Source organism: Acinonyx jubatus, chromosome A1 (genome assembly GCF_027475565.1).
Source record: "Acinonyx jubatus isolate Ajub_Pintada_27869175 chromosome A1, VMU_Ajub_asm_v1.0, whole genome shotgun sequence".
NCBI classification, from domain to species: domain Eukaryota; kingdom Metazoa; phylum Chordata; class Mammalia; order Carnivora; family Felidae; genus Acinonyx; species Acinonyx jubatus.
Genome location: NC_069380.1, coordinates 162,136,205 through 162,162,322, shown reverse-complemented (window position 1 = coordinate 162,162,322; position 26,118 = coordinate 162,136,205). Strand labels below are relative to the sequence as shown.

The 26,118-nt window shown below is 36.5% G+C and overlaps 1 pseudogene; it reads left to right on the top strand.

The window, feature by feature from the left end:
• LOC106982274 (surfeit locus protein 2-like) overlaps positions 1–22,323 on the top strand; it is a 66,406-nt pseudogene extending 44,083 nt beyond the window's left edge.
• Positions 22,324–26,118: the final 3,795 nt, after the last annotated feature.

Below are 26,118 nucleotides of genomic sequence, written 5' to 3'. Positions count from 1 at the left end.
GTGAGTTTACCTTCACTGCTTCTCAAAGAAAAGCACCAGACTTTTCCCACTTCAGAAGCCTGACTTCCCCATGATACATTTTGAATTGAACCATGGTTGACAGTTTTATTACAAATATTTTGCACTGGTAATTGTTACACCAAAGGAAGTGATTGAAAAAATTTGCAAAGTTATAAAATTGGACTTCGGTTCTGCGGAGAATGAAGAAATAAATGTTAGTTTTAAAAAATAATATCCTGAGAGATGTATATATCAAGACAAAAGGATTCAAATTTGATTTATTATTCACTTTGGGCATAGCACTTTCTGATCCGGAAAAAAAAAAGACTGTCTGAAATTATTCCACTTTACATAAGTGGTGACAAATCACTACTTATAGATTTCTTTCCAAAAGCCTCACTGTCCATGGCATAAAAATTGCTCGAAAGGGTTCCGTGTGTTGCTATTTTAACATCTCCCACCACACTATACAAATGCCAGTCTGACCAGTCTGCCTTTAGGGCTTTCAGAAGCAGCTTTCTTTAAAGGTTACAGGGGATGTTATGTCTTCTAAGAATGTCAGCTCTCTTGACAGTTCTCCATGATATCAACATGGTTGATACTAAAATTTAGGTAAATGGATGTAATTTAAAAGGGGATTCTATTCATGAGTCCATTTTTATGTTTGCTAATTATTTCACACATCAGTTTTATTTTTAACAAAAGACATCCTGTTTTATTTTCATAGCTTTTAGCTTTAATTATTTCATTTTTACTTTTCATTAGGTAAACCCATACCTTTAGACCTTTTCAGACCTCTAGACGCTTAGACGCTGGAGGGGAGGTGTTTTCTTTTAGAAACAGTACTCCGTTCCACCTAGGGAAATCAACTTTGTCACACTCTTCATTAAAAATCCTCATGTACAAAAGGATAAAACTATAAAAATGTCTATAATACACTGACAGGCAGAATGGATTTGAGTTTATAACATTTAAAAATTATTTTGGTGTTATTTCAACTTTAAAAGTTAAATAATATATCATAGACTTTAGTGTCTTCTTCCACAACTCAAAAATTAACTCACTTAAGAAAAATACGTGTGACAAACGTCTAGATCATCAGCTGAGCTAATTACTACATCTTTTTGAATTAAAAGAAAAGTTGCATATAAATTCAGTTGGCACAAAAACAGAATTCTAATGCAAATATTCACCATTCTATTCTATGAAAGGTTTACTTTCAATACCTGAGTAACAGCTCACAGACTAAGCTAATTAATGTTCTAAATTTCATCAAATATGCATTAATATGTTCTCCCTCCTGACTTCCTCAATTTGGAGATTATTACAAATTAGTTATTTTTTTTTTCCTATTAGGAAAACAAACTGAATTGTTACTCCCTTGAACATTTTGAGTAAGAACTGGGATGGCAGTTTGGTAATGCATTTGACAATGATTTAATGTGAACCAATAGTATACCTTACAAACTCAAAATGTAACTTGCAAAGATGCAGAGAAAATACATCATGTAAAAGTTGACAACATTGCTAAAAATAAATATCTAGCAGAAGTAGTATTAACATCACAAAAAAATCAAATGATCCTATACCAAAGTTTACTTCAGGCAAAACTGAAGGCAAAATAATAAAATATCAAGGTTTCAAAGATTTATAAACCAAATTGAAATAAAAGCATAACTTCAGCTCATTAATTCTATCACATGAGCTCTGTGTCAAATTACACTTATGGTTCATAAGAATTGGGAAATAAAGTTGGATTGCTCCTGTCCAACACTACTGTAGGGTAGTAGCCTCACTGGATCCCCGCACTTCCCCCCAAAAAACACATCCTGGGCTTACCACTGTGCCTCATGCTGAACAATTCTTAAAGCATTTTTGAACCATTTCAGGAATAAATTTCTGAGACCTGTAGTCATTCATCTCTGCTATTGGGCAAAGTTTAAGAACCAACATGGATTCTGAGTTGCTGTTTACATAATGGTCTATGTTAATGTAGGACTGTTTTTAGACTACATTCCTAATAGCTATGACCTTCCATCCTTAAGTTTGTGCAGATAGCTCTGCTAACCTCCTTCAGACTGAGGTGTGATAACCACGGCATATTGCCATCTCACATGCTACCATCACTGTATGTTTACCATCAATACATAATGTTGTCTGAATTGTACATTTCTTTGTAATTTTTGTAATGTTTATTTATTTTTGAGAGAGAGAGAAAGACAGAGCATGAGTGGAGAGTGGCAGACAGAGAAGGAGGCACAGAATCTGAAGCAGGCTCCAGGCTCTGAGTGGTCAACACAGAACCTGAGGTGGGGCTTGAACCCACAAACCGTGAGATCATGACCTGAGCCAAAGTCAGACACTTAACCAACTAAGACACCTGCACTGAACATTTCTAATCAAGGATCTGTTTTATCTTCCACTACTGAGTGCCAGGATTCCATCTGAGTTTATTTGACACTCGTCTTACTGGAGGTGTGCAGTCATCTAGCTGGAAGCCGTATAGTGACCCTTTCCCACCCTCAGATCCCCACCTCTGCCTATCTGTGATCAAGCTCCAAATCATGTTGCTATTTCTATGGGTTCACCAAACTTGTAGCAATTTCATTAAGGGTTCATTAAAATAGGTGTTCAGATTTTAATGTTAAAGGTAGCATATTTTCCTGTTGCAAGTATAAGCCATCCCAACATACTCTACGTTCTAAAAGAAAAAGACAGAAGGATTGAGGGAGAGAAATAATGAAAGAAGGAAGGAAGGAAGGAAGGAAGGAAGGAAGGAAGGAAGGAAGGAAGGAAAGGAGGTAGGGACGGAAGTGGAGAGGAAGATGAAAGAAAGTTCTGCTTTTCACTAACTGGTTGATTATGGGGAAAAAACTTAACCAGCCTGGGTGTCATTTTTTTTTTTTTAGTTATAATGTATAAATCACTGTTTTGTACAATTTTAATTTTTGCAACCATAAATTTAATTAAGTCTGAGGTCAAAGTCCAAAATACTAAACAAATGCTTGGCTCTTCAGTCCTCTGCTCTCTAACCCCAAAAGAACATAGTACCAATATCCCTGGAATAAGAAAATAATTATATTTAATGACAGCTTACCACATGTCAGACATTCTACTAGGATAGTCACATACACTATCATTTTTCTGGCAAACAAGCTAGGAGTATGGTCAGGGAACAGTATGGCGTGTTGGTTTAAAGGCTAGGATGCAAAGTCTGTCTGTAGGGGTTGAAATGTCAAGGCTAACACTTGTTTATATCATTTGGACAAGTTACTTAATTTATCTGTGCCTCAGTTTCTGTATCTGTAAGACAGAAATAATATTACTTTCTTTATGGGCTTAATGATGTAGGCTTTAAATAAGATAAAGTATTCAAGCATATAATAAGCTCTTAAGACACATCAACCATTCTCACTATCTCCAATTTATCTATTAGGAAAGTGGGGCTCAGAGAATTTAAGTAATAATCTAAATTACATGGCAATCAAAAGAAATAGCTAAAAATCAGTCCTATCTACAGTCCCTAAGTCACACTCCTATGTGCTACATTATGCAGAGGTCAAGGGCAGGCTGCCCCCAAATATGCTACTTTGGCATATTGTTTTAGATAAAAGTTAATTAAGAAACAGCCTGTGCAAGAAGGTCACTGAGACCCTTCTCTGTCCTCATGGAAGCAGGAAATAAATTTCTCATGTGAAAAGTACCCTCTCTGTGCCAGGAGGCAAAGAGGCATCCTCATCATCAAAGAGAAGAAATTTGGAGCCAAGAATGCTGCATACAAAACCCTTATTACTTTTTACTAATACACTACCTCAGCCCAATTCTGTTTAGAATTCCTTACTAAGTGAATCTTCCAAAGGTAAATTTTCTTTGCCCTGCCAATTCCTCACAGATTTATTGCCTCCTGGTCTTAAAAGTATTAAAACTACCCTCCTTGGTCATTTCTTTTTTTTTTTTATAAAGTTTATTTATTTATTTATTTTAAGAGAGAGACAGCTAAAATGAGCAGGGGAGGGGCAGAGAGAGAGGGAGAGAGAGAATCCCAAGCAGGCTCTGTGCTGTCAGCACAGAGCCCGACATGGGGCTTGATCTCATGAGCCTCTCACTAACCATGAGATCATGACCTGAGCTACAATCCAGAGTAGGACACTTAACCGATTGACCACCCAGGCACCCTTGTCTTGGTCATTTCTTTAGGACTCAATTTCTTTTTTTTTTTTTTTAATTTTTTTTAACGTTTATTTTTTTGAGACAGAGAGAGACAGAGCATGAACAGGGGAGGAGCAGAGAGAGAGGGAGACACAGAATCCGAAATAGGCTCCAGGCTCTGAGCTGTCAGCACAGAGCCCAACACGGGGCTCAAACTCACGGACCGTGAGATCATGACCTGAGCCGAAGTCGGACGCTTAACCAACCAAGCCACCCAGGCGCCCCACTCAATTTCATTATTGAGCCTCCATGTGCACATAATAAAACTGTTTTTTACTCCTGTTAATCTTTCTCACGTTAATTCAATTCTTTGTCCAGCTGGAAGAACCTTGGACTGAGGAAAATTTCTTCCTCTCCTTCAACTAAATGATTTCTTAGATCCTAACCTGGAGAATATTTGTGATCCTATGATATAAGCATCAAAAGTTAAGTCATCACACTGCTGGTTCTTAATAACCTTAAAATACAAAATGTAACTTCTTTGGTAGTCCTACTAGCATTTTTTAAATCATTGTTATGTACATATGAAAATAAAAACCTGTTTTTAAAGTTGATTTATTTGTTTTTTTGGGGGGGAGGGGGAGGAGGGAGCAGAGAAAGGACAGAAAGAATCCCAAGCAGCTCCACACTGTCCACTCAAACTCATGAACCATGAAATCATGACCTGAGTCAAAGTCAAGAGTTGGATGCTTAACTCACTGAGCCATCCAGGTGCCCCCACAATAAAAACCTTTTAAAAGTAACACTATACTACTCTATTGTTGTGCAGCTTGCTTACTTGTGTCTTAAGCACCTTTTCATGTCAGAACTTACAGCACTACTTCTTTTCTTTTTTCTTAACTGATTCATATTCTTAAATCATATCATGCCCCATAATAATTTTTAATTATTCTTGGTCATTAGATTTTCTTCCAGATTTGGGGTGGGGTTGTTTTGTTTTGTCTGTTACTAAAATCATCCTGAAATAAATACTCATTTACAAAAATCCTTGTACACTGGCACAACTATAGTTATAAAAATTTCTAACATTGACTTCTGTTAAGTTTCTCATGATCCACATAAGAGTGAAAACATATGGTATCTGTCTTTCTCTGTATGACTTATTTCACTTAGCATAACACTCTCCAGTTCCATCCATGTTGTTACAAAAGGCCATATTTCATTCTTTCTCATTGCCAAGCAGTATTCCATTGTATATATAAACCACAACTTTTTTATCCATTCATCAGTTGATGGACATTTAGGCTCTTTCTATAATTTGGCTATTGTTGAAAGTGCTGCTATAAATATTGGGGTACCCCTATGCATTAGCACTCCTATCCCTTGGGGAAATTCCTAACAGAAGACCATGGGGGAGGGGAAGGAGAAAAAAAAAGTTACAGAGAGGGAAGGAGGCAAACCATAAGAGACTCTTAAAAACTGAGAATAAACTGAGGGTTGATGGGGGTGGGAGAGAGGGGAAAGTGGGTGATGGGCACTGAGGAGGACACCTGTTGGGATGAGCACTGGGTGTTGTATGGAAACCAATTTGACAATAAATTTCGTATTAAATAAATAAATAAATAAATAAATAAATAAATAAATAAAACAAAAGAATTTCTAACATTGATATCATGACATCACTATGTCAAAAGGTGTGTGCATTTTATATTGTGTTAGAAACTGCCAAATTGCCCTTCATAAAGTTATACCAATTCACATGTTCACCAACAGTGCATGAGTATCTATTCCCTGCCTCTCTTGATGCATTTTTTTAAAAAAACAACATAATTTAAGAAAATTCTAACCAGGGGCACCTGGGTGGCTCAGTCTGTTAAGAATCCAACTCTTGATTTCAGCTCAGGTCATGATTTCATGGGTTTGTGAGTCTGAGACCCATATCAGGCTCTGTGCAGACAGTGCAGAGATTGCTTGGGATTCTCTCTCTCCCCCTTTCCCTCTGTTCCCCCCTACCCGCTTATGCATGCTCTTTCTCTCTCAAAATAAATAAATAAACTTTAAAATTTTTTTTAAAAAGACAGTTCAAACCATATGTGCAAGTACATTATACTGATTGGTTTCTTGTTATTTATTTATACTGTACATTTAAAGAGATATGAGGTAGCTTATAATATTAACATACATATAAATGAGACTGTTCAACTTAAAATACAAATATTTATCCACACCAATAAAAAGAAGGCCAAATATATCAGAAAGTTTGGAAGGATTTAATACTGAATGCCTGGAACTATTCTAGACAACAGCAACATGATAGAGAATAAAACAGACAAGTCCCTGTTTTGCTTATATTTTCATAGAATAAATACAAATAAATAAATTAAAATATAAAATAGGATTTCAGCTAGTAAGAAAGGCTATCATTAAATAAAACAGTATAACAGTGGGTAGGTTAACTTTAACACAGATCAATTTTAAACAGAGAGATCAGAGGACTACACTTCTATACCATACGATGATTCTAGTGAAAGCAATCAGGTTTTTAATTACCAAATGGAAGAAAAACTATTCCATTCCCAAATGGAGAGATGAGCTGCTTGGCAGACCCATGTCTTTGGTAAAAGGGGAAACAGGCAGAGGGATGTAGTTGGCTTACGGTAAATCAATCATTACACGTAAAAAAAATGTTCACACCTCCAGATGATGTTTGTCCTGTCATTTTCCACAATTGATGAGAATCACTGATGCCTAATCATTTACCATATGCTGTGAGGAGACAGAGGGAATTAAATCTCATATCCAACAAAGGTCAATAGAAAGTCAAAAGAGTAGAAAACAATCAGGTATACTTTACTTCCATAACTGGCTAATACAAAGAATTCCCCCATCTTTCAATGAAATTGTTTTCCAGCTTCTCAGAAGACCTCCACGTTTTCATTCCAAAGTAAAGATATGAAAGTTAAGTATGATTTCCTGAAAGTCAGTGATGAGTCAAGACAACCAGGGTATTTATGAGTCTCTTATACTGTCATACTTGAAACTGTAGAATGTTAAGCAGACTATTCATTCACTGGAGAAATACTCCCAGTCATCCCAGGTTTGTTTACAACAACAGACAAAGAAGAGACGTCGCTCATAGATCAGCATGTCATAAAACAGAGACAGCTCACTGCCAAGGGCAAATTTAGAACTCTGAATGAAGAAAAGACTCTGTGCCCACAGAGCACCCAGACACAGAAATTCAAGTGACATGATAAGGGTGTCAAAGTTATAACTGCCATCTATAGTACAAGAAAGCTTATAAAAAGAAATTTAATTCCACTGTTGTAATTAGAAATTAATGGAAAAATCTCAGCAAAACCTTCAGAGTGAACTACAGCTCAGGGGGATCCACCTGAAATAGTTTACCAAATTAATGATCAATTGTCACAGAACCTATGAAAGCAACAACAGACAAGATTTTTAAATTATGTATGCACAATTCCGTGATGATAAATTTAAAAGTGTCAATGAGACATACACCTTTCTGGGAAAACAGTTACAAAATCCAGCTCAAATAGAAGTAGAACACCTAAAAAAAAACTAAAGGCCATAGGGGGGAAAAATGGAATTATGAAAAGAATTACAAAATGTCTCAAAAGAAAGTTTAATCAGTAACTTCTTTCATGTTCCCAAGGAAAAGATAATTGGTATATACATCATTAAAGAAAGAAGCTAGGAAAAAGCGACTTTGGATGGAAGAATCTTAAGAGAGGTTACTGATGGTCTGGTCAAACTCCCTCATCAGAATCAGTGTGAAGGAATGCCTTTCCCTAGAACTTTGTTGCCAGCAATATCGCCTTTTTCCTGGTTCCTTCTTGATTCCTTTCTAATCAGAATGGACATTAACCGAAGGAGTGGTGGGAGAAGTTTTTGATGTTATATTTCTTCAGAGACTTGGGCCTTGCTCTTTGATGTTCCAGGATGTATACTAACAGTATCAAGTCCCTGACTCTAACTTTGAAGAGCCTTATTTACCTAAATGTTACCTGTGGGAAGAATTTGGGAAATAACTTTCTAAAGCAATTAGTTTGGTACAACTCAAAGAACAAAGGAACAACAGCAAAGACATTATGCAAATGTGTGGCTTTTCAAAACTATACTGCCTGGAAAAAAGCATGGTCAGATGCCTCCCAGAGAGTGGCTTAAAAAGTTTGAACGTGTCCTGCTATGCTACATTCACTTACATTCTGTGTTAATATTAAACTTCACTTTGATTAATATTATACATTTGACCCATAAAACCAACCTTAAAGGAAATTTACTTATGAATACAGATATGAATATTTCTAAATGAGATATAAGCATATTGAATTCAACAGTACATCTACCATGACCAAGTCTGTTTTAATTCAGGAATCCAAATCATAGGAAATCTTTTTTAACAGCAATATGTTCAAATAAGAGAACACTTTTCATAACCTCAATAGACTCCACAAAGATACGTGATAATATTCAGTACTAAATTTTGAGACATATTTTAAGAAATGAACAAGTCACCACTATATCTCTTAAAGTCAGACCAAAATCATTTTAGTGATCAAAATACTGAATTTCCTAACATTATTTAACATTTTTCTAAATGTTCTAACAAATACACAAAGATGTGAAACAGGAAGAAAAATACAGCAGTTAGAAAGGAGGAAAACAATATTCTCATTGGTATAATTCTGTATTGAGAAAACTCCAAATAATCTACCATAATATTTTATAGTTAATAATGGCTTTAAGTAGTGTAGCCTCTTATAAGAAAAAAATAATAAAAGCAAATAATTTAAATTAGCTTCTATGAAATATAATAAAAAATTCCTTTCAGATAGCAAGCAAAATTTAGGTAGGATCTTCATGAAAGACCTATAAAATTTTAAGATTTGAGTAATTCATAAACCATTTCATTATTATAAATCAGAAAATTGATATATTTAGGAGAACACATTCTTTCAAACTCATATAGAGATTTAATGCTATTGCCTATAAGATTTAGATGGACTGTTTTCGAAGTTAGCATAGTGATTCTCAAGTTTACATATAGGAATTAACATGGTCAATAGTTAATATATCTTTGACAAAGAAAAATAATGGAGGAAAATTTGTTATGCTAAACATAAAAGTGAATTAAAAATCTACAATAATAAGATAGTGTGATAGTGGCAAGAAAATTTACAGACATAAAGAAAACCACAGATACCCTGAAATAGACCTCCATATACAAAAGAATTTAATATGTGATATAAAGGATCATGGATACCAATAACAAAGGAGTAAATTATTCAATAGATGATATGAAATAATTATTTTTTTAAAGAGTCAGACTTATACTTCCTAGCATACTTCAATACAAATCTCAGATGACTCTAATTAAAGAAAAAAAGTGTATCAAAAAAATAAAGATATTATTATAGAACTGATTCAGAAATAGCAAGAACTTAAAAAATAGTAAATAGCTCAGAAAAGTGTTACAGCAAATTCTCGGCGCCCAGGAAGAGACAAGCAACACACACTCGAGGAATCAGAAAACACTGTTTATTGGCGGAGCAGCGAGCCTTGGCACTGGCCTTATTTAATGCCTGGATAGCTTCTGGGTACTTGGAAACTTTCTATTGGCCGCATGGTGGCGGGGCGGACGAATATGGGTTGTGCTGCGCAGGCAGCTGGCTGATGCAAGAGGCAAGCAAGACTATAGAAGCCAAAGGCATGCAACGGAGGTATGAGGCCTTGGACATCTGGCTGGCCGTTTTTTTTATATATGCTTTTGCTGGCTTTGCTTCTCAAAGGAATAGAAATATATTTATGTGTATGTGTCTTTAACAGCATGCGTGTCAAAAAATTGAAAATGAATTAGAAAGCAAAATAAAATTTGGAAAAATGTGTCACACATAGTAACTTTTATGTGATTTAGAGACATCAAACTAATGTCATTCCAACAGGGCTTTTCATGTATAGGGAGAAGAGCAAAAGGGACACCTGGGTGGCTTGGTCAGTTAACCGTCCTACTTCAGTTCAGGTCATGATCTCATGGTTCGTGGGTTCAAGCGCTACATTGGGTTCTCTGCTCTGTCTCCCTCTCTCTGCCCCTCACCCCCCTCTCTCTCAAAAATAAATACACATTAAAAACCAAAAAGGAAGAAGAGCAAAAACACAAGTCGGTTTTCTGCCATTATGCTTAGAAGCATAAGAAACAGCCCAGAAATCAGAAATTCATGTTCATTAGGCTCAACTGTCTGACTCCTGATGTGGCCAGTTTCATATTTACCTACCTTCCATATGCGAATCTTTTTTCAGAAAAACACCTAAAGAGGCAACAAATAACCAAAATGAAGGGAATTTTAAAATGCAAATGGAAGAATTTCTATTTTTGTTAATGATATTAATTATTTTGGTTATTCTGCTTCCAGATTAAGTAAGAAATGCAAAACAATGTGGTGACTCATCAGAGAGAGAGAGAGAGAGAGAGAGAGAGAGAGAGACAGAGGTGATAGACTTTGAATTTCCAATGCAATTAATGAAAAATACATTGAGAGGAAGGAAAAATAATTCTTCCTCTACCCTTCTAGATTCTTGGCTGACACCCCTCTGTATTACAAGAGAGATTAACATGAGAAAAACAAACAGAAGTTTAATATCATATGTATCTCCTATATATATCAGAAATACGCAGGAAAACTGAGTAACTCCCCAAAATGGCCAAAGCTACCACCTTACATACCATTTCCAGCTAAAGACAAAAGAAGATGTGTGTGGGAGGGAAACCAATTGTGGGAGGTTATCAGGCAAAGCAGAGTAAATAAAGGTCAGGTTGTTTGCAGATTTAAGCCAGTTGCCTGCTCCAATGATGAGGGTAGATTTAGCCATCCTCCTCCTTCTGGTACAGAGAGAGAGACACCCTTACAAATGGAGATTTAAATGTCTCTTACAAAAGGTTAACTTCTACTCGGTTTTCAGAGCTTCTACCCTGTGTCTGCTGTTTCTTAAAAATAACCCTCTCACGATAATCCTTATGCCAAAGAAACATTTTGGAGTGGCAAATTCTGCTCCCTTTCCATATTAAGGATATATGACTAACAGCAAGAGACCATTTAATGCTACATATAATTTTTAGGAGTTGAGTTTCCCAAATTCTATTCCCACCTCCCACGATGTCATCTCTCAGGTCATATAAGCACTACCTCCAAGTAAGACACATTCCTTACCATCCTTTTCTCTCCTTTCTTTCACCAATGTATCATCCCCTGCCTCTTGTTCACTCAAGTCCTTGCTCACAACTGGCTATCTTACGTAATAAACTAAATTCCCCCAAAGCGCAAATAGACACAATAGGGCCACGTACCCTATTTTAGAGGATAAAACATGACTGTGCCTTTGCTACCTGTATAGGCTGAAAATGTGGTCACCAAAAACAATTTCAATAAATAAACATCCTTTTAAACATATGTGTGTAGATGTGTGTGTGCGTGGACAGTTGCATTTTTGTTTTGCACAGAAGCACAACGTGCAAAATAATTCTCTTTGGGGATAATGCATGCCACAGTCATGGGCAACTTTAAATTTCTGTGGTTAAATGAAATTTCAAAAATTCTGTCCAAGTTTGATGTAAAGGGCTTACTGATCTAGGTCCTTTGAGAAGTAAAACTTTTCAAAAATACAAAGCAGGAAATTGTGATCACTAAGCAGAGTTACCACTGTGATGTTCCCTGTGTATGGCTTATTCAGAGCCCTACAAAAAAGAACACAAGGTAAGCTGGGGGCTTCTGAAGCTCCAGCCTCATGCTTCTTCAAGGCTGCAATCCTGTGAGCTATTCTTGCAATGGCGTTTGATGTAAAATAGTGAAAACATCAGATTATCCTAAGAATACCATTTTAAAAGGAGGAATTTCTGGGATTGCTTTTTTTCTTCTGTGACCCAGAAAGACCCACCAATCCATGGGCAAGCAAATTGCGAGTGTGACAGGACCAGCACAAATTGCTCAGTTATAATGAAGGACCTGGAGCCACCTGTTCCACAGCAGGGATAAATCACAGTCCCTGTTTCTATAAGGCAGGGATCTGCTAGGGAAGGGAAACTGAATATGGGGAAGATTCTAGAGCCAATTTGCTATTCCAGTACTCTTGGGTTCCTTTTTTTTACTAAAGAACAGGGAAAGAATTCTTTTCTACCACTAATTACTCATAACTACCCATAAAAAAAATGTGTCCATAAATACCATTTTTGAAATATAGATGTTCTGATCAAAGGTCTGGCCTACATTAGCTCAATTAATTTACACATGTGTTCTCTCCTAGCGCTGTGGGCAACATAACGTCTTCATCATCACCCCTGAAAGTTTTCCAATTTAATCTCACTCAATTACAATCACTGCCTTGGGTTGTTCATTCTAATGTAGTTTGCATTCTGTCCACAATGCTCCCAGTCACCTGGTCTCCACTCACCCATAATATGCTGGTTTCATTACTCCAATAGCCATCTCCTGGACTTTTCTTTAATAGTCAGAGCAAACAAAGTGAAAACTGAGTATTGCTTTCTGTCCGCCCTTGGGATGTGACCGCTGAATGCTGCTTCACATCTCTGGGAGGCAACCAAGCTGCTTGAACTAATTTTTCTAGTCAGCCCTTTGCCCCATGTGGTCTATTTTGATTCTATCAGCTTATGCCGAGGACGGAGGATACATGCCCTTGAGTGGACACCAAATGCCAATTTGAGTCCATTTTCTTCCCTTGTTTTAGCCAAGCGTGGCTCCTGTCTCAGACTCTCATTGCCTTTCCTTCTGCCACCACAGCTGGTTGCTGTCCTAGAGTTTTATCTCCCCCACTGACTAAAGTACAGGATTGATTTCTGCACTGGGAGGAAAGAATTTAATTGGTGAATAACAGTCACTTTTATTCCCTTGCATTCAGCGAATTTACAAGCTATCTCAGTATTTCAAAAAATAGGGCCTTCAGGCAGGAGTAGCATTGGAATCTGAGCATCAGCCATCTATCTACCTCAAGCACTCAGAGCCCAGTGAAGTTCAGTTGTTACTTAGAAAACCTTAATAGGCACCATGGGACCCTAACACAATCTCTCTTTCACACACAGAAGCAGTCTGCCAACTTTCTAAAGAACAAAGACCCAGTACAGCAGCTCAGCTCTCCACTTTCCTTTCAAGCTCCGTTCCTGTTCATCTAATTTTTGTGTATCCCAAATTAAATTACTTAAGGCATATTCCCCGCTAAAATTACAACTAAACTAATGCCATAGAAAAGAGAAATATTTGTCGGTCTTTCTCAGAAATATAGGAATTGAATTAAGTATCAATACTTCTTTTTAAAAGAATATATTGGGGCCCATTGTATCCCAAGATTCAAATAGCAAGCACAGCCCCTACACAAATGGGAACAGAGGGAGCCCCTAAAGGCTGTGCCTTCCTGCATGAAAATCCACAAGTTATCACCAGGTCATTCGATATGTCGGCTTAGCCACAGGGCCACCTCAGTTCTGTGCTAGAGAACCAAACAATATCAAACTGCCCTGCATGCTGGTATTGAAAAAAGCCAGCTGTGAATACTAACATACAAAAATAAATACAATGTCATAGGACATGGATCCACTGAACGAAGTAACAGAAGGATTTATTTTGTTCCTTTGATATAGGACAGAGAAAACTCACACTGAAAATCACATAGGAGAGAAGGTGAGTAGTATGAATGTGACATAAACTGAATGGGAATCTTGGAACCTGTGAATGGGAATCAAGGATGAATTAATATCTTTATAAACCTAATGGTCTCATTCCTACCCCTCACTTCCACTCTCACCCCCATTCGTATGTAATTTACAAATAATACTAAATTATACATTTGGTATAAAAATTATCCAGAGATGGATTTCCCCCCATAATGACAACTTATATTACTTCTTGAAATTTCAGTTAATAAATTTTCTCTAATATATTCTTCTGCTGGTGTGCTAGGCATCTGCTAAAAATGCCAACAGGCCATGTGTTATTTCCACATCAACAGAAATAATAATTAAGAGTATGTGAAGATAAGAACGAAGTCACGCAGAGGTGGTAATTTTTATTGTGGTGGCACTCACGTTGTTGTTGTTGTTGTTGTTGTTGTCGTTGTTGTTTTGAGATGTTGTTAAGGATGAAACAGTAAGATAAAATTTTTGGAAGACACTAAGGCTACTCTTAAAAGACAGAAAAGAGACTTTTATAAATAACTAATAATTAATCAACTATGAACGGTTAAGTACAGCCCCCCCCACCCCAAGAATGTGCACTTTGGCATGTAGATTATTTTGAGCTGAAGGCACTTGAGACCCTGCAGGCTCAAGAGAAACTTTTGTCCCTCCCTTAAACACACACAAGAATCTAAATTGAGGGTCTTTCTCAGAATTAGGGTTTTTAGCAGAGATAAACTTTATCTGGGTGACCCATCTATACGACAGGGCAAACATCTAATTACCAAATACTGCTCTTCTTATTGCCTAGTTGAGTGCATTCCTTTCCTCTTAAATCCTAGACCCCTACCCCATCTCCTTAATTCAGAATGACATATATACCTCATTTTGCCTGTCATTGGAATTTCCATGTTTATGTAGATTCCCCATATGTACACCTATTAAATTCTATTTTCTCCTGTTAAGTTACCTCATGTTAATGTGATTCTTAGTCCAGTTAGAAGGACCTTTGAGGGGACAGGAATTATTGCTTCTCAACAACTATAATTTAGAACTGTGCTATATGAGCCAGGCAACATGTTTCAGGAAAATAGAAACTAGATTCTTCCTTTATTTGGGGAAGGAGGAAAGGTATTAGGGAAAGCTTGGGAAAAAGAAAGCATTTGAACCAGGTCTTTGGTGTTGAGTGGGATTTTGACAATTGAGTGGTTAGAGTAGGAGGACAGGGCCAGGATTAAATTCTAGTAGGATTAGTAAAGCAGAAAATGGAGAAAGCAGGCAGCATACAGGCTATATCTGTTTGCTATCAATGTTATTAAGGCAACTACTGAATTCTTTTTTTCTGATTTTCTTATAACATAAACTTCTGATCAATAATTTATTCTTCAAAAAGGACCTTTTCACTATAGATTAGCCAGTATAAGATAAAGATTACATTTTTCTAATGAAGATGACAAAACCGAACCAAAACAAACAAACAAAACCATTAATAGCATTGAGCCACTTCAAATATCCTGAGACAAGTTTAAGCCTTTGTCAACTTACAATGGAACTTCCTTTTAAAATTTTGCCAGAGTGGGGCACCTGGGTGGTTCAGTTGGTTGAACTTCAGACTTTGGCTCAGGTCATGATCTCACAGTTCATGGGTTTGAGCCCCATGTTGGGCTCTGTGCTGATAGTTCAGAGCCTGGAGTCTGCTTCCCTCTTTCTGCTCCTTTCCTGCTCATACTCACTCTATCTCTCTCTCAAAAATAAAGAAACATTAAAAAAAATTTAAATAAAATACAATTTTGCCAGAGTACAAATAATTGTATCTGTTAAGCAGAAGACACAACAAGAACTAACATTCTAAATTTTATGACATAATTCTGACCAACAGAAATGACAGAATAGTAGAAAAAGAGAAGACTTGTTATAAAGATATAGTTTGGGGCCTGCCAATTAAAAATATGTACTTATGGGCAAACATTCTACATCTCTGTTTTACCATATGTATAATGAAATAAAAATGATCTATATAGGGGAGGAAAAATAATTTTTCCTCTACCCTTCAAGGCCCTTCACTGAGATGCACCCCCCCAATAATATAAGATACATTAACAGGAGAAAAACAAACAGAAGTTTAATAACACATGCACCTCCAGTATACATGAGAGATACCCTGGAAAACTGAGTAACTACCCAAAATGGCCCAAATTACCACCTTAAATTCCATCTTCAGCTAAAGACAAAAGAAGATGTTGGGGTGGTAGGGGCCAGTTATGGGAGATTATCAAGAAAAGCACAGTAAACAAGGGTAAGGTTGCTATGGAGATTTAAGTCCTTGCCTTCTTCATTTTAGCAGTTGCTAGAGATTTGAAGTCATCCTTCACTTCCTGGTACAGAGAGCAATTTCCCCTATATGTATAAACGTCTCTTAGGAAAGGGTAACTTCTACTGTTTTCAGTTTTTCCTGTCTGCTGTTCCCTAAAAATAATCAGCCTAAAATAACTCACGTGCCAAAAAGAAATATTTTGAGGTAGATTCTGCACACCTTCATCTACTTTTCAACGGTGTGCATTGGGCAACTTCTGGTTCAAAGTACATATCTCATATATTGTTGGCATTATTATTATTGAATATATAAAGTCACTAAGCCACCTAAAGTTCATAATAAACACCTAAAGTTAGTCCAGACTTCAGAAAAACAATTCAAACCATTCAGAGAAAAGATGCATATGTCTTTACAGCCATAGATTCTGAACAGAAATAAACATTTAGAGAAATAGAATACAGCAAAAAATAAATAAATAAATAAATTCTAACTTTACAATCTTGACTCAATTTGGTCCATATGCCCATGCTATTTTCTTTTGCTGAATTTTCCTTTTTACTTATTCAAATTGTATTATTTAACAAATCAGGCAGGAATTGCTTCCGTATGGCTAATCTAATCTTTGCTTTCTTCCCGCATGGAGCTGTTATTTTCCTTTATTCATTTTTGCATTGTCTCTCTTTCCTCTTTTTTTTTTCTTTTCCTGTTTTATTATTAGAAACCAGTGGTTTGCTGAAACATTGGAGAAAGCACAGAATGCTGGTAACTAATACTGCACCCTGCTCCTGAAAGATACCCCCTTACAGATGTCACTGAGCCACACAAACATGGATAAGGGTAAGAAAAGTGCATCACAAATACCTCATTTGAGTTTCTCCACTCCAAGTAAAGCTAACACTAAGACCTATATGTCATGAAGCTACATCAGCAGCAGTTTCAACTCCCTGAGGACAAGGACCAAAATATCCATTATTGAAGTAAGAAGTCTATTTCCATTTTGCACTTCAGCTCTCTGTTTCTGTATAAAAAATACATTAAGAATCATGCAAGTATATACTCTGCTTTTCATTCAGATAATTTTGCATGAATTATCTCAGGGCAAAAATATAATAAGTTAAATCCAAATGCATAAAAAAAACTGCAGTGAATAATAAAATGGCACTTAAAGTATAGACTTAAGCTGTCAACATATCCCTCAGTAGTTTACTTTACTATCAACCTAGTAAAGTATATATTAAAAAAAAGTGGTACACTATTTTGCCCTTAAAGGTTAGATTATGACATATACTAAAAGCATGACTGGGGGCGCCTGGGTGGCTCAGTCGGTTAAGCGGCCGACTTCAGCTCAGGTCATGATCTCACAGTCCGTGAGTTCGAGCTTCACGTCGGGCTCTGTGCTGACAGCTCAAAGCCTGGAGCCCGTTTCAGATTCTGTGTCTCCCTCTCTCTCTGACCCTCCCCTGCTCATGCTCTGTCTCTCTCTGTCTCAAAAATAAATAAACGTTAAAAAAAAAATTAAAAAAATAAAAGCATGATTGTTCTCAAAGCATAAAGTTGCATGCCAACATATGTATTCTCTGCCTTCAGTTCTATAAAATGTATATTTAGAGTTGTTATCAGAAATACCAACTGATTGCAATATTCATAACAATAAAAGAATAATTTTCTAAAATAAGGCCCATATCATGGAAACACTAATTTTAGTATTTCCTAAAATTAATGTGGGAGGAAGGGTGTGTCTGTGTGTGTATCTTTAAAGGGTATTACCATGAAAGAGAAAACGTATATACCAAAGTAACAATAAGAAAATATCTGTATTCAAAAAGAGGTAAAGGTAAAGTAAAAAGGCTCTGTTCTTAGAAAATCATTGACCTCCTTACCTTTCCCACATATGCTCTGATTAGCTCAATAGCAATCTTTATCTAATCCGAAGTCTTCAACCTTGAAAAAGCACTCATCTCTATGCAAGGCAATTAGGGAAAAAGTGTTCCCTGCACAAAGTAGTTTCTCAATAATGATGCTTTGGCCATCCAGAACAACATGGATAGGAGACAGGCATTAATGAGTCAGGTCTGCTGGAAATAGCACACATTTTAGAAATCAAAGGCTTTGCTAGAAAGGGCATAATTCCATCTCTGAAGGTCACAGAGTCCTTCACATTCACTTCATTTCTGGATATTGTATGCTGAAATTACAATCATCCTCCTAAGCCTGGTTAGCATCTGCTGAACCAGGTCAGCAAAAGGAATCCAACTTTAACACAACTGAAATTCTAATTATTTGTACATGGTCATTATTTCTGGGGAAATTATTGCAGGGGCACATATCTGTCTAAATATGTCCATTGAATTTTTATTTTCTGCTCTTTTGCTCTCAAGCATATTGCCGTTGCTGGAACAACTTACCAAGAAAAACTAAAAAAAATTCTAAATCCTTCAAAAAAAAAATAGTAAAGCCGGAATACTAGTCTGAAATAGACCTACACTCCCAAACCAAGCATTAGTACTACAATTTATGTTAAATTTTATAATCTTATACTATAGTTTAAGTTGAAAGTTCAAGACATGCACTGTAGTTTCTTCCAAAAATGGCCACGATAAGATTTCTGGTCCCATATGCTTTTCCAGAACTTTGCCACTCTCTCAGCAAGAGGTGTGGTCTATTTCCCCTCCCTTTGAAATTGAGCAGGACTCTGCCACTGCCTTGACAAAGAGAATATAGGAAGAGGTGTTGTGTGACTTCTGAGAGTAGGTTAAAAAAAAAAAAAAAAAGAAGGCAATTCAGCCTTTGCTGGTTTCCCTCTCTTTCTCTGGGTATGAGCCTTGGGAGCCTTCTGCCAATTTGTAAGAAGTCCTGCTACCCTAAAGCCACCAAGTTGGCAAGATCACATAGAGTGACAAGAGACAGAGATGCCCAGAGAAACCTTCAAATAATTCCAGTCTCTAGTCTTCAAATCTTCCAGCTGGGTCCTACACATTATGGAGCAGAGACAAACCAGCCCACCATGCATTGAAAATATTTCTGACCCACAGAATCGCTGAAAATAATAAATGATGTTTTGTGTTACTAAAGTTTTACGAAGTTTTATTATACCATTATAATAATTAGAACACTTCCATAAAAGAAATAAAGAGCAGGGGTGCCTGGATGACTCAGTTAGCGTCCCACTCCACTCAGGTCATGATCTCGTGGTTCGTGGGTTTGAGCCCGTGTCAGGCTTCATGCTAACAGCTCAGAGTCTGGAGCCTGCTTTGGATTCTGTGTCTCCCCCTCTCTCTGCCCCTCCCTCGCTCGCTCTCTCTCTCCCTCTTTCTCTCAAAAACAAATAAACATTTAAAAAATTTAATAAGAAAATGTATTAATTATTGAAAAAGAAATATAGAGCAAATTGGGGCAAGTGTTCCATTTACTGCATCTGACTCTTGCCTTCATTTTTACTGCCTTTGAAGAATAGTGTAAACTTTCCAAATCAGTATTCAATTCCTTAATGAAATGGAACTGCATGTCCTATCAAATATCCAAATATGAATGATATAATGCCCATTAAATACTTTGAACCTTCATTAAGATCAAAGTATATGTAAAATCTTCCCAAAGGAGACCGAAAGATCTGCCATTTGCCCACATTTTCTGGGACAACACCCATCACACCTCTTCCCATACATATACACACTACCTTTGATATGGCCAACAGATAAAACAAAAGACAAGATAGATACATGTCTCTCTTATTCTTCATTCTTACATCCAAATGTAGGAGCCAAAGGTAGGCTGCCTCTAAATGGGCCACTTTGACATATTGATTATTTCAAATAAAAGTTACTTAAGAGACAGTCTAGGCAAGAAAGACACTCAGGCCCTTCTCTGTACCCCTGGAAACAGGAAATAAAACTCTCATGTGAAAGGTACCCTCCCTGAAGCAAGAAATAAAGAGACATCTTTATCATCAGAGATGGGAAATTTAGAGCTGAGAAGGCTGTATAAACAACCTTTATTTACTTCTTACCAATTTATGCCACAACCCAAATTCTGTTTAAAATTCCTTACTAATTGGAGCTGCCAAAGTTAAGTTTTCTTTGTTTTGTCAAGTCCTCACAGATGTATTGTCTCTTTGTCTAAAAAGTACAAAAACTTCCAGCCTTGGTCATTTCTTTAGGATTTAATTTCATTATTGAGCCCCTGTGCACATGTAATAAAACTTTGGTTCTCTGTTAATCTCTCCCTCTGGAAGATGCTGAGGGTAAAGAAAAAGCTTTCCCTGCCTTCACAACATTCCAGCTTCTTGTCCCTGAGAGTAAAGTCCAAGCAAGAGAAATTAGTAACTTGAGGGGACTGTCAGAAGAAATTGATAACCTTCAATGACAAATCTCTAAACAGAGAGAAGTAACAGTTTAATGAAAGATTTGCTCATTACCTAACTTTCAATTAAAAAATGAAGGTTGACACCAAAGTTTTGCAACTCTTACATATTTGCAATCATCATCATAGTGACAGATTTTTTTTAAGGATGTATTAAGCACAGACACTTCCTCAAAGAATTTCAGGGAATAAGAAAAATGATAGTCTTAATTTCTCTGAAACTAATGTTTTATTAATCTTGTAAGTCTGAAAAACTGTTCATCTGAAAACAATCTCATTTATAATAGCATTAAAAAAGAACAAAATACTTAGGAATAAATTTGACCAAGGAGGTAAAAGATCTATCCACTGAAAATTATAAGATCAGTGAAAGAAGCTGAAGAAGAAGCAAATAAATAGAAAGATATGCTATGCTCTAAATTAGAAAAATTCATGTTGTTAAAATGTACACACTATATAAAGTGATCTACAGATTTAATTCAATTCCTATCAAAATTCTAAAGTCATTTTTCACAGAAATAAAAAAAAATCCTAAAATTTGTAAGAATCACAAAAGACCCTGAAGAGCCAAAGCAATTGTGAGAAGAGCAAAGCTGTAGGCATCACACTTCCTGACTTCAAACAATATTACAAACTACCGTAATCAAAACAGTATGGTAGCAGCATAGGGGTACACACATAGACCAACAGAACAGAATCAGAACCTAGAAATAAATCCATACATACATGGTTAATTAATTTATGACAAATGAGCCAAGAATATTCAGTAGGGAAAGGATAGTCTTTTTAATAAATGGTGTTAGAAAAACTGGATTGCCACATGCAAAAGAGTGAAACTGGACATTTTTGTGAAATCACACACACATATATATATTATATATGTATGTCATATATATATATATATATATACACACAAAGATACATATAATGGGATATTATTTAGCCTTAAAAAGAAGGAAATCATGGTATTTGTGACAATATTGATGAAAATGGAGAGCAATATGCTAAGTGAAATAAGGCAAACAAAGAAAGATGAATACTGCATGGTATCACTCATAAGTGAAATTTTTAAACAAAAGGTCAAATTCATAGAAACAAAGTGGAAAAGTAATTGCTAAGGGCTGGAGGAGGTTGGTAGAATGGTACAAACTTTCAATTATAAGATGTATAAGGTTTGAGTATCTAATGTGTGACTATAGTTGATAATATTATATTGTATAATTGAAATTTGCTAAGAGAGTAGAACCTAAATATTCTCACACACACAAACTCACACAGACTCAACCTATGGCACATCAACAAGTCCCCAGAACATGTGCTGAGGCATCCCCAGGGCCAGCGGTACCAGAGAGCTCTGCGTGAATATGAAGAGTGTCAGAAGCAGGGTGTGGAGTGTGTGTCTGCCTGCCTCCTTCACAAAAGGAGACCGAGGAAAGACCAGACGGACAGCTCCAGGCCACCTCGCCTGAGAGAAGCCTTCTGGGAACCTGCAGCCAGCAATGACAATGCAACTGTGAGTGACAGTGATGACAGCATGACAGACCTCTAACCACCGGAATTGTTCACCAGAAAGGATCTGGGAGGGACTGAGCATGGTGACAGCACCAATGACTTTTTGACAGAAGAGGCGGACAAGAAGCCATGACACCCAACAGAGAAAGGCCCTGGGGACAGAGAAGAGATGGAAATGGACTAGGAACTGGTCCTCAAGCATGGGAAGAGATAGTTGGGTTCACTGAAAAAGTTCAAAAGTCATCACCATACACCTAAGAGCTTCAGCTCTTTTAAACAGTCATGTTAATAAACGGCTGCTGGAGAAAAACAAAAATTTAATTAATTAATTAATTAATTAATTAATTGTTATAATGTATATGTATATCAAATCACCACATTGTACATATTGAATATCTTACTACTTTTCAATTATAAATCAAAAACTGAGAAGTTATTTAAAGAAAAACAATAAACTATCTTATGGTTATTCTGCAAATATTACAGAGCGACTAAAATGTGCAGTGGGAAATTCTAGGTATTTTGGGGTATGAGGAATCTTTCAGAGAAGTATAGTACAGGAGATAAGGTCTTCCCATAAATAACATAGAAAATGATGAAATAAAGAAAAACAGATAGGGTTTTTCAGATATTAGAGAGATTGCTTCCATATGTAGGAGAACAGTCATGAAAGGTCTCATCAATGGATAGCAAACTGAATATTTGGGGAAGAAAATTCCGTGAAGAAAAATTAACATGTATAAAAGCTCAGAATTTGGAAAACATCATTGAGATCAAGAGTGGATAAAATGGAAATGGGATTGGAAAGGTAAAATAGGATTAATTTTAAGGGGCAATATTAAGGTGGGAGATTGGAGTCTTTGACTGATAGGAAAAGTTTGAATTGATTATTTAAGAAACAGAAAACAATTGAAGATTTCTGAACAAGGGAATGACATAATATGGGTTGTACTTCAAGAACAGTGATGCCTTTTGCTTATATGGCACTTTATCATTAAAAAGCATCCCAATGTATTTTATCTCATGTTTGTATCACAAACCTCTGTGAGGCATGTAGAGAAGAGATTATTATCAAATAATCCACCCCAAATCATAGTGTTATTTGGTGGCATAAGCCAGACTCAGAGCCAAGCTGTTACTAAGGTACAGCAGCAGGCTCTCTACTAAAATGCAAAGTGAGCTAGTTGGTGGTGTATGAAGACAAACTGACAAGTCAGGGAGGCTGTGAAATAATCCCTGTGAAAGATGATCAAAGTGGGGACAAGATGAGACTTGTCTCCGTGATACAGGAAGCAAAATTATCCAGGTAGAAGAATTTAAACGGCATTCTTCACTGAAAAGCAGCAATTGTAAAACCGTTGAATTTTGTTTCATATGTACTGCCTTCAGTAAATCATCCTATGACTCTCCAGTTTATAAAAAGAGACTTTTATGAAGCTCTTAGTAACTAAATTACCAGCATAGAAAATTAAATGGAAAATATACACATTCCTTCCTGTAAAATAAAATCTTAACAAATTCTTATTTCAGGAAGTTTATTTTAACACTGGATTATGAAAATATCATGCTCTGACACTTACAGTGGAATGATATCAAAGCACAGTATTACAAAGGTTTTAAAATATTCAAAACATTCTAACAAGAGTAAAATTCTCCTTTGTATTCACTTCAATCACATAAGGAAAATCACCACAAAGTAAAAGGATAAAGCGCTTCTTTTTCTTTCTCCTAAACCTTAAAACAATTCAAAAAAGTTCCATCAACAGTTTGGACTTATACATACAGATCTAATTAAAAAGCCTAGAAGTGCAGGCCAAGCTAAGTCTTAAGCATTTGAAATTGCTAAAAATCAATACGAAATTAACATGGTAAACTATGGTTAGTCTTGAAGATCTTTGCAAATTTACAAAATGCTTCCAAATCATGGCAGCTCATCTCAAATGTTCCAAGGAAGCAAGACAGTTTTGCCATATTTCTATTTTCCCATGAATGGTAATGATAATTATTCCCCCTTCCTCCTGAGTGGCTTGTGCTGTGCCTTATTACAAAGGGGGAAAACAATGATTTATAAACATTGGGCCAAAGAGAAACAGGGCCAAATGGATATACCTGAGCACCAAGAGTCCCCAGGGCAGAATAAATGTCCAGGATTTCCACAGAGTATGGGCAGAGTTTCAAGAGCTATTTGAACAGAAAATGAACTAAAACAATTAAAATGTTGATGCATTTTAACTGACACAAAATCACCTTCTCTCCTTCTTAACAACTCTGCCAAAGCTATCTTCACAAGCAAATGTCAGGAGGCACAGTTCATAGTTAAGTCGACAATCAAACAAGAACAGCTGCATGTGTCTGGCACATTGGAGACTCCGAGAGTATTTACTAAACAGACAACCTAGGGGCCACATATGCTAAGTAAGGACAGTACCCACCTTGAAGTTCATGAGAAGATATTCTACCAAAGTCCAAGAGAAAGGGGAAAGAATGTTTACTCCCAGGAATGAAAGCATTCACACTGGCACGCGTGTGAGCCTCATCCTGTGACACTCAGAGCTCTTAGTGCATTCATTTTCAATCTCTCCCAGATGCAACTTTATGGGTCGGAAATACCTAATGCTGGATATGCTAAGTGGGCCCTTCTGTCTGTAACAAGACCACCAACTGTACTGAAGGAAGTGCCTCAAATAATGAGGGAGAGAAGTACCATCAGTGTTTCTCCCTTTATTGTAATACTATCACAGTCACTTTATCACTCAGATACCATTTTTTAAAAAGAACTCATTGAACACCGCAGAAAATACTCTTCTGCCTACTGAAAAGTATGCTGATTGGAACTGAATTGGCTTAATCTTTTTAGTGTTTTGATCTTAAGGGTTTTTATTCATCTCAGGCTTTTCTATCAAGAAAGATATTCTTGTATGATCCCTGTTCATCAACTAATTGGCTTGACTTGAAAGTCACTACATCTCTGTGTAAGTTCTTCTATTTGCAAGATGTTAAAAGGATTATAAAATCTATAATGTAAACTGCTGAAAAAAATTTTAAACTTCATTGTTAAGACTGTGGTTCATATACATTTTATTTTTTTAATTCCTATTAATTTTCAATACATCCATCATATTCTTTCCCAAGTATATATCAAGTATCAACAAAAGCTTCATGTGTTCAGAGTCAAGAAAGAATTGCAACTTTCCTCCTGAATTCCCTGTCTAGGATGTTGGTTATTTTCACTTATACTTGACCTTGATAAACGGTCTCAGCACACTAATAATAAACATAATCTCTTCAAAGAGGCATAAATCAGCTGATCAACATGCCAACTACAGTGAATAACAAGGGATAAATGAGCCTGTTGAAAAAATACCCACAATGATGCCACTAGTGATAAGGAATTGCAGTAAGTGTATTAAAATGAGATGACCACTGTAGGGGGGAACCTGGCTGGCTCAGTCAGGTGGAGCAAGCTCTTGATCTTAGAGTTGTGAGTTCGAACCCTACGTTGGGTGTAAAGATTAAATACAAAATTCTTAAAAACAAATAAAAAATAAAATAAAATGACCACTATAGTGTTTATATCTCATAGCTCTCCCATGTTGATAGGGCACAGATATCTGTCAATATCAATATCACATGCCCCAGTGTTTTGCTGGAGGGTTTCCATACAACAAGTTAAGGTACAACTTCAGCCCAAACTCTCCCCAACCGTACTTCTTCTCTTTCCCTTCACCTATTTTCACAGGTAGAATGCTGATGGTAGCTGGCCTCAGAAGCAGTTCCTGAGTATAAATATCAAACATTGCACAGAAGGAATCCCTGTTTGATGTGATGTAGGTACGTCAGATCTGATGACTTCCCTGATGAAAACACTAACAGATTCCACAGTTAGTTTTCACAATAAAATCCTGGCTCCTTCCAATGGCTCACAAGCCCTGAGTGGTCTGACTCAGGCCACACCAGCCTTCCTCCTGTACCCCTAGTGGCCATTTATAACTTTGAAATAAAAATAATAGCTACCTCAAAGGATGCTTTAAACATTAATGGAAGTTCATATTCATAAAGGACTGGGAAGTATGTCTGATACATA